The sequence below is a fragment of the Miscanthus floridulus genome, chromosome 19 (genome assembly GCF_019320115.1).
Source record: "Miscanthus floridulus cultivar M001 chromosome 19, ASM1932011v1, whole genome shotgun sequence".
NCBI classification, from domain to species: domain Eukaryota; kingdom Viridiplantae; phylum Streptophyta; class Magnoliopsida; order Poales; family Poaceae; genus Miscanthus; species Miscanthus floridulus.
Window position 1 is genome coordinate 45,669,449 of NC_089598.1, and position 20,085 is coordinate 45,689,533.

The following is a 20,085-nucleotide window of genomic DNA, read 5'->3' on the forward strand; positions in this document are numbered from 1 at the left end:
GGAAAGTCGACGACGGCGTCGGAGCTTTATAGAACGGCCAAGAGATCAAGGAGACGACACGCAGTGCCCTTCTCCGCGCCAGCGCGATGCCCAGAGCGGCCACAGGCGCGTCTAGAAGATTCGAGAAGCAACGCCGGCGGTGGGGCGGTGGTCGTGGTACTGTTCCTTATATTTACAGAATTACCATCCGTTTTAAAATTCAAATTACTCCCAAATTTGTATAACAACTCAAAATTCTCCAAAAATAAAAGTTTCTCAAAATCCAAAGTTCTACAACTTTGCTTTTATAACCACCCCCTAATTCGGTCTACATTTTGAAATGAACTTTTGAATTCAAATATGTGACATTTAACGAATTACGCCTTTTCAAATTACTTCAAATTTTTCATAACAACTTTGAAAACTCCAAAAACAAACTTTGTATAACTTGACAAGCTCTACACTTTTGCTTTAAGGCTCAATCCCAAAATGTGCTTATATTTTGAAATGAGTTTTCAGGGTAGGATTTAAATACTGAAAATCAGGGTTTTTCTTGAAAAATTCAAAATCCAAACAACTTTGAACTTGATTCAAACAATACAATTCAAAACATACCACATAATGGTAAACTTGTTTTAGTGTATGCATATCAAAGTTTTCACCAAATGCCAAATGCTTTGCAATGCATATGATGACATGTTAGGTTTTAATACTTAAACACCCGAGGTGTTACAATCCTTCCCCCTAAAAGAAATCTTGCCCCGAGATTCAAAGCCATAGGGTAAGTAATGGAAAAGGAAATGTGTCGCGAGAACACATACAAAATTTGTCCATAAAACAGCTGAGGTCCCTTTACAAACACACCTTGCAATAACCGAGCTCAACTAACATTACTCTATATTGACGCAAGAAACTCTGGAAACTTTTCTAGCAAGTAATCTTCGGATTCCCAAGTAGCTTCTTCTTCGGAATGTTGATTCCATTGTATCTTGTAAAACTTGATTGTCCTTCTTCGTGTGACACGATCTTTCTGATCCAGAACTCGGATAGGATATTTGGAATAAGTCAAATCAGGTTCAAGTTCCACTCCTTCAACCTCAACATTCTGCTCAGGCACTCGGAGACACTTCTTCAATTGAGAAACATGGAACACATCATGTACAGCTAAAAGATGTTCGGGTAGCTTCAAGCGATATGCCACTTTTCCATATCTCTCTAAAATTTGAAATGGTCCAATATATCGAGGTGCCAACTTGCCTTTAACACCAAAACGAGTAACCCCCTTCATCGGTGATACCTTCAGATATACAAAATCTCCCTTGTTAAACACCAATGGTCTACGTCGTTTATCTGTGTAACTCTTTTGTCAGGACTGAGCTATCTTCAAATTACTTTGTATTTGCCTAACTTTGTCTTCTGTTTCTTTCACAAGGTCAACTCCAAAGAATCTTCTCTCTCTGGGTTCAGACCAACTCAGTGATGTTATGCATCTACGACCATAGAGTGCTTCAAATGGAGCCATTCTAATGCTATCCAGATAACTATTATTATATGAGAACTCAGCCAAAGGCAGACATTCATCCCACTTCTTGGAATAATTAAGAATACAACATCTTAACGTATCTTTAAGTACTTGATTGACTCTTTTAGTCTAACCATCGGTTTGTGGATGATAAGTTATACTATACAGTAGTTTGGTACCTAATGAAGTATGCAAATGTTTCCAAAAGCTGGAAACAAACTGTGTACCCCGATCTGACACTATGGTCTTTGGTACTCCATGTAGACTCATGATTCTTGCTAGATACATCTTGGCATACTGGATAGTAGGATATATACTCTTGATTGGAAGAAAATGTGCTGACTTTGTTAGTCGATCTACAATGACCCATATTGAGTCAAAACCTTTTGATGTCTTGGGTAGACCAATAATAAAGTCCATACTAATATCCTCCCACTTCCAAGCTGGAATAGGTAATGGCTGTAACTCTCTAGCAGATCTCAAATGTATAGCTTTCACCTTTTGACAAGTATCACACTTGGCTATATACCGGGCAATTTCTATCTTCATTTTGGTCCACCAAAACCTTTGTTTCAAGTCATGGTACATCTTATTACTTCCCGGATGAATAGATAATCTGGTAGTATGTGCCTCTTCAAGAATTGACTGAAGCAACTCAGGAACTTTTGGCACCACTAAGCGATTCTTGAACCATAACACCCCTTCATCATCTATGCTGAAGCATTTCGCCTTTCCATTCTTGATTCTGTCCTTGATATGGGCTATACCCTTGTTTTCTTTTTGAGCAGCAATAATCTAATCTCGAATAGTGGCTTCAACAGTTATATTGGTCAAACTTCCTTGTTGAATTATCTCTATACTCAACTTTTCCATCTCTTGGCATAAAGTCAAACCCATTGTTCTTATTTTCAGACAATTGCAATGGCTCTTTCGACTAAGGGCATCTACAACTACATTTTCTTTACCAGGATGATAATGTACTTCCAAGTCATAATCCTTAATCAATTCTAACCATCTTCTTTGTCGCATGTTCAAATCTGATTGAGTAAAGATATACTTTAAACTCTTGTGATCTATGTAAATATGGCACGTATTACCAAGCAAGTAATGCCGCCAAATCTTCAGAGCATGGACAACTGCTGCTAACTCTAGATCATGAGTCGGATAGTGTTCTTCATGTTGCTTAAGTTGCCTAGATGCATAGGCAATAACTCGGCCTTCTTGCATCAACACACATCCAATACCAATACCTGAAGCATCATAATAAACATCAAACAGCTTCTCGATATCAGGTTGGGCTAATATTAGTGCAGTGGTCAACAGTCTCTTCAAGGTCTGGAAAGTCTCTTCACAATCAGATGACCAGACAAACTTGACTTGGTTCTTCAACAATTCAGTTATGGGCTTTGATACTTTAGAGAAATCTAGAATAAACCGACGGTAATACCCCGCCAATCCCAGAAAACTCCAAACTTGATGAACTGTGGTTGGCGGTTTCCAATCAAGCACATCCTTCACTTTACTTGGATCAACAGCAACTCCTTCAGCTGATAAGACATGTCCAAGAAACTGTACTTCCTTGAGCCAGAAGTCACACTTACTGAACTTGGCATATAGTTGATGTTCTCTTAAGCGGGTCAGGACAATTCTGAGATGTTCCGCGTGTTCCTTCTTATTCTTAGAATAAATTAGGATATCATCAATAAACACCACTACAAACTTGTCTAGCTCAGGCATGAACACTGAATTCATCAGATACATGAAATGAGCTGGGGCATTTGTCAAACCAAAAGACATTACCAAGTATTCATATAATCCATATCTTGTGGTAAATGCCGTTTTGGGAATATCTTCAGGCTTAATCTTGATTTGGTGATAGCCTGACCTTAAATCAATCTTGGAGAAAACTTTGGCTTCGGCCAGTTGATAAAAAAGCAAGTCTATTCGAGGTAAGGGATATTTATTCTTAATGGTCACTTCATTCAACAGACGATAGTCAACACATAACCTCAGGGTCTCATCTTTCTTCTTCACAAAAATTGCAGGGCATCCCCAAGGTGATGAACTAGGTTGAATAAATCCTTTCTCAATCAACTCTTGCAGTTGAGTCTTCAACTCGGCTAATTCCTTTGGAGGCATCCTATAAGCTCTCTGAGAGATCGGAGCTGTTCTAGGCTTTAACTCTATGTTAAACTGAACATCCCTATCTAGTGGTAGACTGGGTAAATCCTTAGGAAAAACATCAGAGAATTCACAAACTACCGGGATATCTCTAATCTCCTTCACAAAAGTTGCACAAACTCTTTCCATTGATCTCCTTAAGGTTGGAAGTTGGATAAGAAGCTGAGAACCACTATCAGGCAAACTCACCCTTAATGTCCTATTCAAAGCATCTATAATAGCTTTATGCTGATATATCCAATTTATTCCCAAGATCACATCTATATCTTGATCCTTGAGAATAATCATGGTAGTGGGAAAAATATGCCCACCCAGGTTTATGGGTACCTGGTATACCATTTCCTTAGTACACAGATGTCCCCCGGGCGACTGTATAAAGAAACTTTCCTTTGTTTCCCCAATTGGAATTGCATGCTTTACGACAAAGGTTCTATTGATGAATGAATGAGATGCACTAGAATCAAAAAGCATAACAGCAGGGTGATCGGCGATAGGAAACATACCCATCATCACTGGCTCCCCTTCTGGAATTTCTCCAGCTTGAATATAGAACACCCGTCCTGTCTTTCGCTCATCTTTACCCTTCTGAGCATTTTGATTGTGGCTCTTATTCTGTGCTTGACCCTATTGTTGATTGGCAGGGGCCTTCTGGTAATTTTGATTAGCCTACCTAGGATACAGACATTCCCTGGAGAAATGACTGGTCCTTCCACAATTGTAACATGGATAATTATGACCCTAGGACGTTGGAGCATTGCCACCAGGAGCATTGGTCTGCTGTGCACTCGGGTAAGTTATAGCAGGACGGACATTTGACTGTTGCCCGGCTTGGAATTGCGGCGGACGATAAGGAGGATGATAATGGTTGACTGGATGATAGACTATCTTTTGCCTCTTTTGATTTTCACCAAAAGATCCAGACATCACACTCTTCTTTTTCTTGATCTCCTTATGCTGTCGATACTTTTCCACAGAAGCAATCGCAATATTCACTACCTCATGATAAGTAACATTGGCACATGCAGGCATCATTCTCTATAATTTGGTATTCAATCCTCTCATGAATCATTTCTTTTTCTTGGCATCTGTATTGACATGTTCAGTTGCATACTGTGACAGATGATTGAATCTACCCACATATTGCATAACCGTTTGATCCCCTTGCTTCAAAGCAAGGAACTCATCCAACTTCATGGGCATCACCCCTTCTAGAATATAATGAGCTCTAAAGGCAGTACGGAACTCAGCCCAAGTTATTGGAATGCCAGCTGGCTGCATAGCTACTAGATTTGCCCACCAGGCACCTGCTGCACCTCTAAGTTGCTGGGCAGCAAACACAGGTTTCTGCATCTGCGTGCATGGAATAAGGTCAAATTTCTGCTCCATGGTCCTAAGCCAATCATCAGCCTCTAGTGGTTCATCTGCCTTAGTGAACACTGGGGGTCTTGTATCTATAAAATCAACATACGTATCCTCCTGCCTATTATGATTGCAGCCACGGTTTCCTTGCACCATATTCTAATTATGCACCATATTCTGATTACTATGAGCTATCTCTTGAAGCAATCGAGCATTTTCAACAGTCACATGGACCAGTGCTGCTATAGCATCAGCTAAAGTTGGTGGAACTGGTGGCGGCTCAGGAACACCACCCTCTTCTTGCGAAGAGCCTAGATATCCAAAGCACGAGTACGAGGCATCTGTTCATAACAAACCAAACTTTACTCACAAGCTTTTATTAAAGATAAACAAGCGTACTACAATACATTACACTGGTTTACTTATTTAAGTACAAGTCCACACCTACACAAGACTACTTAACTTAACTAGATCTTCTATTTTACAACTCTACTCTTCTCCTCGACCACATCAATCCTCGTGATCGGTATCCATGTCGGAAACATTTCCGCCTTCCTCATCACTTTCATCAACCATCACTAATTCTTCTGGATCTTCTTCTTCTTCCTCTTCAAGTTCATCATCATCAGAAATGACAACACCAGGGTCCATTGCATCAGCTTGAGGTTCATGATTTGGATCCAGGAGGTTGCTCAGCCTATGGACTTCTTCATGCAAGGTAGTATTATGTTCTTCTAAATCTTCTACATAAAATTCTAGCTCATGCGTTCTAGCTCTAGCTACATCTTCCCTATGCCAAGCCTCATTTCTTCCCTCCACCATACGAACTAACATACACTCGCAGTTTTTATGAGCGGTGGTGCTACACTTCAATTACTCCTTTAACTTGCCTAGCCGGATAGTATCCAAGGCTCTATCCCTAGTAGCCTGTGCTAACTCTGTTGAAAGCATTTGTATCTCTGCTTGAAGATCAGGCCTAGAGCTGCTACTGCTAGCACCGTCATTTCTAGGGGCAAGCTGGTGACGAGGAACTCCTTTAGGTCCAGCGGACTTACGGGGCGTTACCTTGGTGCGAGCCATACTGTAGGAAGCAAGATTAATCCAATTAAGACAATCTGACCAAAATCTAAAGAGCAGCCAGGATGGATTACATAACTCAACCCAAACTCACTACCCAACCCAGACTCAGGGTGAAGGAAGTAACAAGTGAATTAATCATGATGCATGAATCGTTCTTACGAACAAAACATCAAAACTTATAAGGTACATAACCATAGTTATTTTTATATAGGGCATAATAAGATTACTACTCCACCACACAAAGCCTTTTTAATCAATTAAGGAATGGTGAGAATAAAATAAGATAAGCCAGAAGCAATTTGGACCAAATTAACAAGTTATATCTATTTGTCCCAAATCATTTTGAAGTTTTTGTAAAACAATACAACAAAGACTTTGTAACGATCGCTCTGATACCATTCTGTGGTAAAACCTCCTAAATTATAGGACCCACATGCACTTGTCACAGTCCAACGACCTTTGACAACTATGCATATGTTCCTAGTAACTTAAGAAGTCTGTCGGGTGTCCTCGGGGAACCCTGAATCATCTACGATTTCCGAGCAGGATCACATTATAGAGTTATTGCAGTAATACAACATTTATTCAAATATATACATCAGAGTAAAATAGCAGAAGTCTTACGATAACATAGTTTACAAACCAGTTGTTTCAAACCTTACAAACTAAGTTCGATAATTATTACAAGCCATAGTAATAGTGGAGTGGCATAATTAACATAAACATAACACACAAAATAAGCATCCTGCCCAAGGATCACACATTTACTTATCGTCATCGACCTGAACAACAGTCATGCAGTAAGGTCCAAAATAGACCTGCTCATGAGGCTTACCTGCAACAAGGGTCAACAAACCCTGAGTACAAAAGTACTCAACAAGACTTAACCAAAATAAAAACTAAAAAACTCAGGGGTGCAGGCTCAGGGATTCAAGGTATGGCTTTAGCAATACTCAAAGTTCTTTTGTGTAAAAGCTCTTTACAAAATTTTAGTATTTCAACATTTAAACTTCATAAGAACCATATATGAATCTGCCATGATCCGTAATGAGATCATGAACTTCATATCAAACTCTTTCTCAAATCTAGCTCCAGTTTTAGTTATTAACTACGATGATGAACAGTGAGTTGAGTCTCCATAACCGAGGAGCAACGACGATTCAAACTGATTATTAACCCAGCTGGGGATTCCAGACCACACGACATATGTAGGTCCCTCACTTACATATATCAACCTACCCTCGGATCTTCTAAAACAAGAACGGGTCCGCACCACCCGAGAATACAGTACTCCATCAATCCGGCCCATTGCCACGTGGGTACATGCCATTCCCGCCATCTCTCCACTCCTAGTGCGCGATTAGCCATTCTCGTAATAGAATAGCCAAGTTAAGGCTTACCGGAGTATGTGGTTAGTACTACAAAGTCTCATCTCATGCAATTCAACAATGGACGGACCTTAATCGACACAGGCGGAAAGAAGCCGCTCACAAGACCTCCATGTCTTGTGGCTCTCACACACCGAGTCCGCCCGGTCTAGATTTATTACTTCACATGCTCATATCTCATGATAACATAAGTAACCAAAGATCCATTTAAAACTCGCAGGTGACAGGTAATCACCCGGCTAAGCATGACTAAGCATAACTAGGTATTTACGAATTAAAACTGGTAACAAGGTAGATATGGAAAAACAAGGTTGGTAATGCATCAATTAGGTTTCCACTTGACTCCTAATCACTTAATGCAGTATATAAAAGCAAAAGAGATAAAATTTGTAAAACACAAGGTAGGGTTAATTGCATCCGGGGCTTGCCTTCGTTGACGGAAAAGTTAGGTTCCTGCGACGTTCCACAAGTATCTGATCCGACCTCAACAGGCGGATTAACCTCCTCCGCAACTTGATTAACTACCATGTGTTCACCTTTGTTCACTACACGTAATAACAATGCTATGTTTAACATGATGCGGAATATGAAACATGATGCTCGATGATGGATGCAAAATTAACAATTCGGATACAACTTTCCTTCGTGGTACAGTTGCAAGTCAAACTAACTAAATATTTTTCATAACACATACATCACTTGCCAAAGATCATTATCAACTAATGACCTAAGGTCATCACTCAATCCAAAATTTCAAACAAAACCTAAATCATTAAAGGTTACTATTTGCTTTTATGAATTAATTATTTAATTCAAAATTATGAAATAAATCAACTTATTCCAATTGAGCTAAAAATTTTAGTAAAGATTCATCACATGATAAGTAAGTGGCAAAACAAATTTCATAATTTTTGGATAATTAATTGAGCCTAGAAAAATCATGGAAATCCATTTATTAATTAATTGAGTAATTTTCATCACATTCAAAAATTACTGTAAATCAATATTTCATATTTTTCCTAAATAATATTCATCACAGAGAGGTCACACAAAAAATATCATAATTTTTGGAGCTCTAAATAAATCTACACAAAAATAACGAAAATAGACACTATTCATTCAATTCTGAAAAAGGAAAAATCATTTTCAAACTGCACAGTCGCTGACATACGGGACCCACTTGTCATCCCTAACCTCCAGCTCTGACCATGACGGCGACAACGTTGACCGGCGAAAACTCGTCGACGGTGAGACCAACAGCGACGGCCAAAGTACCAAAACATTCACAAAGACTAGGCACACTGATTTGTGGCACTACGAAGACTAATTACGACACGATACAAGGCTGACACCGACCATGGCGGATGCGGTTGCACGGTGACGCTACACCGACAAAACAAGGCCGGTAATGGTGAAACAAAGAGTCTAGGAAGCATCAGTAGCTCACCCCGAACTCATTGGAGTCAAAGACCGAGCCAAAGGAGCAACAACAAGGTGGTTCCACGGTCCGAGCAAACACGGCGGAGCGAACTTCGTCGGTGATGGTGTTCCGACGACTGCAGTGGACAAAACGATCAAGAAACAATAGATTAAGCACCACAGCATCGAGATGAAGCTGTAGGTACACTGATCAAGGACAACGGCTCCCCGGAGGATGCTGGCCGCGACGGCGCAGCCACAACGGAGAGGCTGCCGGCCGCGAGGAATAAGAGTTCACACCGTGGGTTCCCAGCAAAATCAGACGACCCAAGCTGGCTAGATGGATGCGCAAGGAGTAGGCAAAACTACTGGGTGCTTTGCTGTGATGGAGGAGGCGCTGGTTCGACGACGAGGGCTCGCCGGAGATGAGCAAGGCGACGGGAAAAAACAGAGCAGAGAAAGGAAAGTCGACGACGGCGTCGGAGCTTTATAGAACGGCCAAGAGATCAAGGAGACGACACGTAGTGCCCTTCTCCGCGCCAGTGTGATGCCTAGAGTGGCCATAGGCGCGTTTGGAAGACTGGAGAAGCAACGCCGGCGGTGGGGCGGTGGTCGTGGTACTGTCCCTTATATTTACAGAATTACCACCCGTTTTAAAATTCAAATTACTCCCAAATTTGTATAACAACTCAAAATTCTCCAAAAATAAAAGTTGCTCAAAATCCTAAGTTCTACAACTTTTCTTTTATAACCACCCCCTAATTTGGTCTACATTTTGAAATGAACTTTTGAATTCAAATATGTGACATTTAACGAATTACGCCTTTTCAAATTACTTCAAATTTTTCATAACAACTTTGAAAACTCCAAAAACAAACTTTATATAACTTGACAAGCTCTACACTTTTGCTTTAAGGCTCAACCCCAAAATGTGCTTAGATTTTGAAATGAGTTTTTAGGGTAGGATTTAAATACTAAAAATCAGGGTTTTTCTTGAAAAATTCAAAATCCAAACAACTTTGAACTTGATTCAAACAATACAATTCAAAACATACCACATAATGGTAAACTTGTTTTAGTGTATGCATATCAAAGTTTTCACCAAATGCCAAATGCTTTGCAATGCATATGATGACATGTCAGGTTTTAATACTTAAACACCTGAGGTGTTACACCAGCTCACGACCTCTTTCATCACCCCCTTCAGATTGTTCTGCTACGTCTTAATGCCATTCGGACTGAAGAATGCTAAGGCTACGTACCAGCGTTGTATGCTCAAATGCTTCGGGGACCTCATCGGGTGGACTGTTGAGGCCTATGTCGACGACATCGTAGTTAACTCCAAATGGGTTGACCACCTCGTTACCGATCTTGAGCAAACCTTTGCAAAACTCCGAGCGAATGGCATCAAACTCAACCCTAAGTAGTGTGTTTTCATGGTCCCGAGGGGTATGCTGCTCAACTTCATCATCTCCGAGCATGGCATCGAAGCCAACCCAGAGAAAATCTCAGCCATCACAAGGATGGGCCCAATTCAGAACATAAAGGGGGTTCAGCGAATCACAAGGTGCCTCGCCGCCCTCAGCCGATTCATCTCGTGCCTTGGCGAATAAGGTCTCCTCCTTTATTGACTCCTGAAGAAAGCCGACCGCTTCGAGTGGACATCCAAGGCCCAGGAGGCGCTTGACATGGTCAAACTACTTCTGACAAGGCCCCCGATCCTATTTCCTCCAAGCGACGAAGAATCCCTGCTGCTATACATAGGGACCACCACGCAAGTGGTCAGCACCACCCTAGTAGTAGAGTGGGAGGAAGAAGGGCATGCCCTCAAGGTGTAGCGCCCTTTGTACTTCATCAGCGAGGTACTATCTAACTCCAAAACCCGCTACTCCCAAATCTAGAAGCTCCTTTACACCGTCCTCATCACCAAGAGGAAGCTACGCCACTACTTCGAGTCACATCTCGTAACGGTTGTGACATCGTTCCCCCTCGGTGAGGTCATCTAGAGCTAGGACACCACAGGAGGAACTGCAAAGTGGGCACTCGAGTTGATGGATCAAGGCATCACATATGCCTCCCAAACGATGATCAAGTCCCAGGTGTTGGCTGACTTCATCACTGAATGGACAGAGGTCCAGACACCACTGGCGGTCATCGATCAAGAGTACTGGACAATGTACTTCGATGGGTCGCTGATGAAGAAGGGCACCAACGCAGGGCTGGTCTTTGTGTCACCCCTCGGGGTCCACATGAGGTACATGGTTCATCTCCATTTTCCCTCATCAAATAACGTGGCCGAATATGAAGCACTCATCAATGGCCTACTCATCGCCATCGAGTTGGGCATTCGACGCCTCGATATCCGAGGCAACTCCCAGCTTATCGTCAACCAAGTTATGAAGGAGTCTAGCTACCACGACACCAAGATAGCTGCGTACTGCCAGGAGGTCCGATGGCTAGAGGACAAATTCGATGGCCTTGAACTCAACCACATCCCAAGACGCCTCAACGAGGCGGCCGACGCACTTGCAAAAGTAGCATTCGGTCAAGAGCCGGTGCCAACGAGTGTCTTCGCCAGTGACCAACATAAGCCCTCAGTATGCTACGAAGGGGCAAAATAGGCCGATAATGGCCCATCTGATCCAGCCCCGAGGGCTGACCAACCGACGGCTCCCTCCGGCCCTGAGGTCATGGAGCTTGAAGAGGAACCAGCAATAGAGCCCAACCCTCTATACGACTGGAGAACACTCTACCTCGACTACCTCCTCCATGACACGCTGCCAACGGATAAGACAGAGGCTCAACGGCTTACACGTTGCGCCAAATCCTTTGTTCTTGTAGAAGGCAAACTCTACAAACAAAGCCCCATCGGGATCTTACAGCTCTATATCCTAGTTGAACAGGGGAAGCTTCTGCTAAGCGATATCCATGGTGGGGTCTGTGGTCACCACCCCATGCCTAGAACCTTGGTTGGGAACGCATTCTGATAGGGCTTCTTCTAGCCCACAACAGTAGCTGACGCCAAGCAAATTGTACGCACCTGTGAAGGTTGCCAGTACTACGCTCGACAAACTCACCTCTCGTCCTAGGCACTCCAGATGATCCCCATCATGTGGCCCTTCACGGTCTAGGGGCTTGATCTGGTTGGGCCTCTCAAAAAGGCGCCCAGGGCCTACACCCACTTGCTTGTCACTGTAGACAAGTTCACAAAATGGATCAAAGCTTGGCCGATCTTCGTCATCAAATCCGAGCAAGCTGTGTTGTTCTTCCTCAACATCATCCATCACTTCATAGTACCAAACTCCATCATCACAGACAACGACACACAGTTCACTAGCAAGAAATTCATTTGATTCTGCGATGAACAACACATCCGAGTCGATTGGGCTGCCATCGTGCACTCCTGAATGAACGGGCAGGTCAAACGCGCAAACAGCATACTCCTAGAGGACCTCAAGTCTAGGATCTTTAACCGGTTGAACAAGTTTGACGCATGCTTGGTCACCGAGCTCCCTACGGTGCTCTAGAGCCTAAGGACAACTCCCAGCCGAGCCACCAGCTACACACCTTTCTTCATGGTCTATGGTTCCGAGGCCGTCCTCCCGACATACCTCGACTATGGAGTGCCAAGAATCAGAGCATATGATGAACAGGGAGCCAAGGCATCCCATGAAGACACCATGGACCAGCTAGACAAAGCTTGCGACATCGCCCTCCTCTATTCGGTCAAGTACCAGCAGGCGCTACATCGGTACCATAGCCGATGGTGTGGGACTGAGCCTTCAATGTTGGGGACCTCGTTCTTCGCCTCGTACAGAGCAACAAGGACCGTCACAAGCTCTCCCCGCCCTAGGAGGGGCCCTATGTCGTCGTGGAAGTACTCTGACTAGGCGCCTACAATTTGAAAACCGTCGACGGCAAGGTCTTCACCAACGCTTGGAATATTGAGCAGCTACGTCGTTTTTACCCTTAAAAACGCATACTCTTTCTTATTAGTTTTGTCTCCCAAAATCCCCAATCTTTAGTGACTTTTGACCCCTGCAAAGAGCGAGGGGTCAGACCTCACTCGGGGGTTGATATAAGTATGTTTATCTTGCAAACACTCTCTGTCCTATCTTTGCTAACATTCTCTGAGTTTTCCTTCTTTTCTCATAGCGAGTCCTAAGGGCTAGGATTTCAAGAACAAAATCTGAGTATAACTGGTAGGACTGCAGGAAACCCATGCCTCGACAGCTACGGCCTCCTTGCTCACCAGCATGATCAGAATTAGCTCGCCCACACTCTGAGTTTTCACGGCCTTAACTATGGGAAGGGTCGGAAGGCGCCAAGCCTCTTTTACAAAAAGATGGAGAAAAGCCAAAAAGCTATTTGCCGTAACGAAAGTTGAAAACTTATTCATTTTTTGCACAAATTCATCGCTTACAAAGTAATTTCATCATGAAAAGGACTGATGTATTCATAAATACAAAAACTATTCACTCGGGGGCTCCCCCACAAACTTATTCTATTACAGTTTCTGACCAGTTCTACCATGAGTATTACTACGATCACCGCGCCATGCTCTCCATCGACGATGTCCTACCGCTCCATGGGATCCTGAAGGGCGTCGTCATCTGCAATGTCGAGCACCATGTCGGTGACTACGGCACCTCCACCGGGGCATCTAGGGACTATGCCATCATCATCAGCCACGACCCTAACAATGGCACCTCCGCCGGGGCATCTAGGGACCGCGCCATCGTGATCAGCCGCAACCCCGACAATGACACCTCTGCCGGGGTGTCCAGGGATCGCGCCATCATGATCAGTTGCAACCCCGACAATGGCACCTCTGTCAGAGCATCCAGGGACTACACCATCATGATCAGCCACAAACTTGACAATGGCGTCTGCATGGGGGACGTCCCCCACCGAAGAAAGGCCGCCACGAACGATGGCGAAACTGACGACGCTCAGCACCCTCTAGTGCACCTCCTTCTTCGGCGAAAGCAACCCCTTCTTGGCAAAGGCGATAGACACCATCTCATCTACGTTGGATGACCTCCATCTCGACATCACGCTTTGGATTCATGAGTGGATATGTGAGTTTTTCTCTCCCTGGCATTACCCTCTCTCACTTAGGAACCGCTGCGACGCACGGACGCATTCAGTGGAAAGGAAGGAGAAGAGGTAGCAGCTCAAAAGCAGGCTAAGGAATAGGATGGGAACTCCCCTCTCCCTCCCTATTTAAGGAAGAGGCACAATAGTTGAGGAACGGCGAAAGGTTGGGACGAAAAACTCTCTTCCTTCCCCTATTCAATGCAGATGAGAAATCAATGCCGATGGGAATCTGAGGGGATGCGCCTGGACCGATGGGACGTGCCCTGGTCAATGAGATGCCGCTTGGCCAAACAAGACATTGCCTAGGCATGGCCCACCACCACCATGCACCGGGCACGAGAATCAGGGCACACTCACATGTAGGTGACTCTCCACTTCTCCAGGTAGGACCATGGAATGACTTGACGATGGAACCCCTATCTAGGGAGGCCCAACGGACCTCCTGGGTCGATCTGACGACCTAGGTAAAACAACGAACGAATGACTGCTGAAAGATAAGCACCTCTGTTACTTACTTTGCGTGCTAATTTCATTACCGAGCGTCTGACCCCAGCAACAGTAGGGGCACGGACATTGCTCGGGGGCTACCGAGGGTGTCTACTTGTTTAGACATCCTCATCGCCTGACCCCTCCTTATGTTTAAGAACCAAGAGACGTGGGGTGTGGGTGTAGAACTTTGAGTAGAACTAGATGAACCACTGGACCCTACGCCCCGGTGGCTATGGTGTTTTTGTTCACTAGCATAATTGAATTCATAGTTCCCCATACCCCGAGCTTTTGCATCTGCCTTCTCGAGAGGGGTTCGAAGGGGTCTACCTGTAGAATCTTCTTCAAGGAGAAGCTGTCAGGTCGCTTAAAGTCAATCAAACGGCTTGAATCACCATCAAGAGATGAAGATGAAAAATCATGATGCTCGTGCAGGTCACACCGGCCCCATCACAAACGTCAGACTTGAAAGACGCACGGACATGTCCTGTAAGAGCTTCTCGTTGCTCATACCACCGAGGTAACATTACTGACCCCCGCTTTTGTTTCAATTAAATCGCACATTAATCCCATCATCCAAACGTTGCATATGCGATCTTCGCATCTCAACACTTCATGTCGCACCACGAAGCGGTGCCCGCCTCATTCGATATGAGCGGCAACTAATCGAGGTTCGAAGGCCGGCCTGCAAAGGGATTGAGGCCGCCTCATGTTAAATAGAGCCAGGGGAGAAAAATTGTGATGAGCCCCAACGGCCTTGCCCAACCCCGCTCAAAAGCAGGCAGGGACATCTCAACCTTTCTCATTTGATTCTAACCCCGAGCCAAACCACAGAATCTCCATTGAGGAGAGGCCAATGGGCCACCTGAGCCTACCAAACAGCTTGGGCATCTACCGAGAGGTGGGTTAAGAAGTAGTGGAATGCCACATGAGGGCTCTGTCGACCCTGTCAGCGAATGATGGACCCAGATTCCACACGAACATACCCGTTAGGGAGCTCATTGAGCGCGACACTCGAGCCGTCGAGGCAAGTGTCATCAACTCAACCCCTCCGGTTGTGGAAACCGAGGATGGGGTGATGCGCGAAACATGGCCGACCCCTATCAGACCCTAAGAGGCTCGGGAGCTCAAGCTGCTCGATCTGAGATTGAGAGACCGAGGTTCGAAGGCTAACCCACAAAGGGTCTAAGGCCACCTTGCGTCCAACAAGAACCAGGGGAGAAAACACATATGTGCCTCAGCGGCCTTTGCCCAACACGCATTAAGGAGGGAAGGGACATCTCAACCTTTTAAGTTCAATCCTAATGGGGATGAGGGTCCCGATCTTCCGTCAGGTTCAAGATAAACAACGATTTGTTCGGAGAGCGACACACCGATCCGGTTTTAGATCACAAAGACCCGAACCCTACAACCTTAGCACCACGTCTCCTCTGGTTATCAACCGTGTCATAATTCGATTGACCTCGCCAAGAAGGCTAATCCCTGCTGTGAATCGAAGAACACAAGCAAGAACAAGATAAAAAGCAACTCAATTAAAGTGACAATTGCAGATGAATGATTAAGCACTCGAAGTTGGGGTCTTGCAAACCGATAACGGCGACTGTTCAATGACAGATTGATCTAAAACAAAACCCAAAACCTAAAGTAGGTGGTGGCTACTGATTATATAGCCTAAGGGACGTCCAAGGATCCCTCTTCACGTCCTAAAGGTGTCCCAACACGTTACAAGGCCCAACGGCCCAAAAGACGATGATGCAGCGCCGTGATAGATTCTGGATGTCAACTTGTTTCGACGATTCCCATTGATTCTGATGGAATTTTGATGTGGGACCACTTCCATTGGTTTCCTTATGAAATTATCTTTCCATCCATATGTGGATCATAGAAAACGGAGTTCGTATGCGACCTGGACGTCTGTTTTACTACACGCTAGTCCTGGAGCCCGAGATGGACTCGAACTCAAGTTGGACTGGGCGTCCGGCTTGGCTTGGACGTCCTTGCTGGCCTCCTAAGGTGGTGGCTAAGGAGTAGGACGTCCAAGGGCTTTCTTGGTGGGTTCTCCAAGTCCTTGGGGTGTGCTCCCACTTGGGCCAGTGTCCAAAGGATGAATAACAAGCCCATAACGATAGTGTAGCTCACAACAGAAATAACGACAGAATATCTTGATGGTTTGGAGGCCTTGCTGATGTGATATTGAGATGAGACCAAATCCATTGGAAATCTTATCAAACAAGCTTTCCATAAAGTGCTCATTGACCTCAATCGCACTCCAGATGGCTGAGTTATGGCCTTCCCAATGATGCACTATCGAGCTGTTGATGAACCAAAAATTCAACTTTGATGAACTTGCACATTGAGACATATTTGTACCTACATTCAAATAACGATATGTACATGTGGAACCAAGTGAATTGTACCAAAAATCACTATGCAAATGTAGGAACGAGCTCACCTTATAAACAATGGTCGTATTCGATGGTGTCATGTCCTCATCAAATCCAGCCTCTTTCCGAGCCCATAGAGACCCCATTAAGGGGGAATCTGTTGGAAGGCAGGTCAATGAGCAATGGAACCCCGCCCGAGAGCTTTGCCGACCCTATCGCAAAGCAGTAGGATCAGATTCTATTCGAACATCCCTGTTAGCGAGCTCATCGGGCATGTCACTCAAGCCATCGAGGCAAGTGGTATCACCTTAATCCCTCCAGTTGTGAAAAACCATGGACAGGGCGACAGTCACAAATCGAGCCAGCCCTTGACCAAATCCCGACCACGCGCGGGGGCTCGGGAAAGGCCGGGCCAGCGATAAGACCAAATGCACGGTCACAGAACCTCGCCAAAATCCAAAGTATGGGGTACATGCGAATACAAGAGCAAGTTCGCTACCCTTGTTTCGGTCTCTAGTAACATCCAGCCCCAACAGCCACAAGGGGTCGGATCTTACCCAGGGGCCGACAAAGGTATAAATACCTCCTCTTTTTTGAAACATTCGTGCATTAGACCTTTTCCTCACGCTAAGATTGGCGGCAAGGTTCGTGGGAACAGATAAACGAGCACGCCTGGTAAGACAACAAAAAAACCATGCCCTAATGGCTACTGTAACTTTGCTCACTAGCATAATCAAATTTTCCCCCATATACACCTCGAGCCCTATGGTCTTAACAAATGGAAGGGTCGGATCACATAAACCTTTTTTCTCGATTGCAAAAGGTAGAAAGTAAGATCAAAATGAACGAAACAAAATTACGAAATGAAACTGTTTTTGGACACGAAAGTACCGACACTTGTCCACATATTACAGATAAATGTTTGGCAAACTCATCCAACTAACTACTTCCTCAAAGGGAGAACCATGTCTTTTAGCCTGTTCGCCAGGTTCCGCGCAATGGGAGTCACCGCCTTCTCGATCTCATCCAGCTTAGAGTTTTCGTAGCCAGGCGCTAAGCCAAGGCTCATTACCTCCAAGTTGATTTCCTGATCATAGTGAGAGCGGGCAATAGTAAAGGCTTGGGTGATCCCGGCGTGAAAGGCATCCTCCTCAAGCTAGCCCACCCGCACCGTGATACCCATGGCACGGGCCGCAAGTGAGCTAGTTTCCTCTGGCTGCGCCACACCCAGGTCATCGAAGACCACCCCAATGGCGGCACGTAGGAGATCATGCTCATCACTCTTAGCCTGAAGAATCCCCTGCACCTCGGTGAGCTCCGTGCCTAGCCCGACAGAGACATTCTTGGCCTCCAGCCTTTGGGTCACGGTGACTCCAAGATCCGCCCGGAGGGAGTTGACCACCTAACGCGCTTTGTCATGCTCTCGGACGGCCCGATCATGCTCCTCATGAACCGAGCCACACTCCGACCGAAGTCTTTCTACGGTCTAGCGTGGCTCATCTCGCTCCCTACGTAGCCGAGCAATCTCCCCGGTGTCCTGATTCGCCCTCTACTGTAGGGCCGTGGACCTTTCCTCGGCCCTCAGCTTGAGATCCCGCTCCATCTCCAACTCAGCCAGGAGGTTGATAGCCCACTGGCTGGCCTCAGTGTCCTTTTAGAGCAGCTTGTCCTACTCCTTTCAGACCCTGGTGGCCACCTCCTCGTCCCGCTGCACCCTCGTCGATAGATCCTAGAACATCCCGATGACCTCCTTCGCGTCCCAACATGCCTTGGCTTCCCGCTGTTGGGCGATAGCAAGCTGGGCACTCACATCTCCGCACAACTAGGCCTCCTTGGTGAGGTGGTCCCATTCCGCCTTCTGCTTGTGGAGGAACTGGGATTTCCCCCAGCTACGAGCAATAAGGGACTGAAAAGAAGACCAGTATAAAAATACGAAAATACAAGAACACATGAAGAAAAGAAGAAAGTGGGAGGGAAGATCAAACGCATACCCGGCCAGTGGGAATGATGACGTCATGCAAGATGCCCCTGGCCTAGCTCAAGGCATCCATCATGGCCAAGAACCCATTGTTGAGACTCTCCCACTCCATGCTCTCGAAAGCATCGTCAAGCGAGAAGAGAGTCAACGTTGGGTCCTGAGGTGCCATCCACCGGAGCGGCGGCTCACCCCGCATGGGTGACCCCCACTGATCCTCTCCACCACCGCCACTACACCCAGGGACCCTTCAGCCGTGTCCTCCTCTGTCCATCCTACCTTGGGCATCGCCACCAGGGCCGCTGGTGGCACGGATTGCGTCGCTCCCTTGGACACCATTGTGGCTACGTCTAGCTGCTTCTGACTTGGCGTGGTCATGGCCACCTCCGCTTGCGACACTAGGGGCTCGACTTCCGATGCTGTGCCCACCATAGGAGGCACCACAAGCACAGGCGGTGGCTCTATCCCCCCAATGTAGGCGGCAGAGTCACCTCTGCCATCGTCTGCTCGGCAACCCCCGAGGGCGCTTCCTCATCCCCGACGCCCGCCTGACCCGCCGAGGGCACGAGCGCCACTGCTGGCGGCACCTGACCAGCCGATGAGGCCACAACATCGGCTCTACTCCTGCCCAAAATAGGAGCGACATCAGGCGACAACACCAGTTCTGTCTAAAGAGCAACACTCTTCTTGGGCGTCAACGCCAAGGAACGCCCCCATCGCAAGGGTCTGCAAAAAGTTAAAAGGCATAAGGTCACACTGAAAAAAGGAAAAACAGAGGAATCGGTGACTTACTCCGGCGCTGTTGGGCGGTAGGGATGTTTTGGGGATGAACCCCCAGTTTCCTGCCCTGACTCGTCTAGGCAGGATCACTTCGAACCTGCCCCCTGCTCCCGAGCAGAGGGGCTCGCCTCCCTTGTCTCCGAGGGCGTGGTGGCGGAGCCACCCCTCTCTGTCGATACCTTGGGCATGGCGGTAGATCCACCCACCCCCATTAGCTCATGGGGCACGGCAGCGGAGCCACCCTCCTCCATCAGCACCTCGGGGGCGGTGGCGGATCCACCTCCCCCATCCACTAATCCTCTGTCGGCACCCTAGGTGTAGTGGCAGATCCTCTGGCTCCCACTGGTCCCGAGGACGGGCCGATGATTTGGCTTGCCTCCGCCGGCCTCACGGACTCACTTCCCCCCATGTGGAACTGGAAGGGTCCCTGCG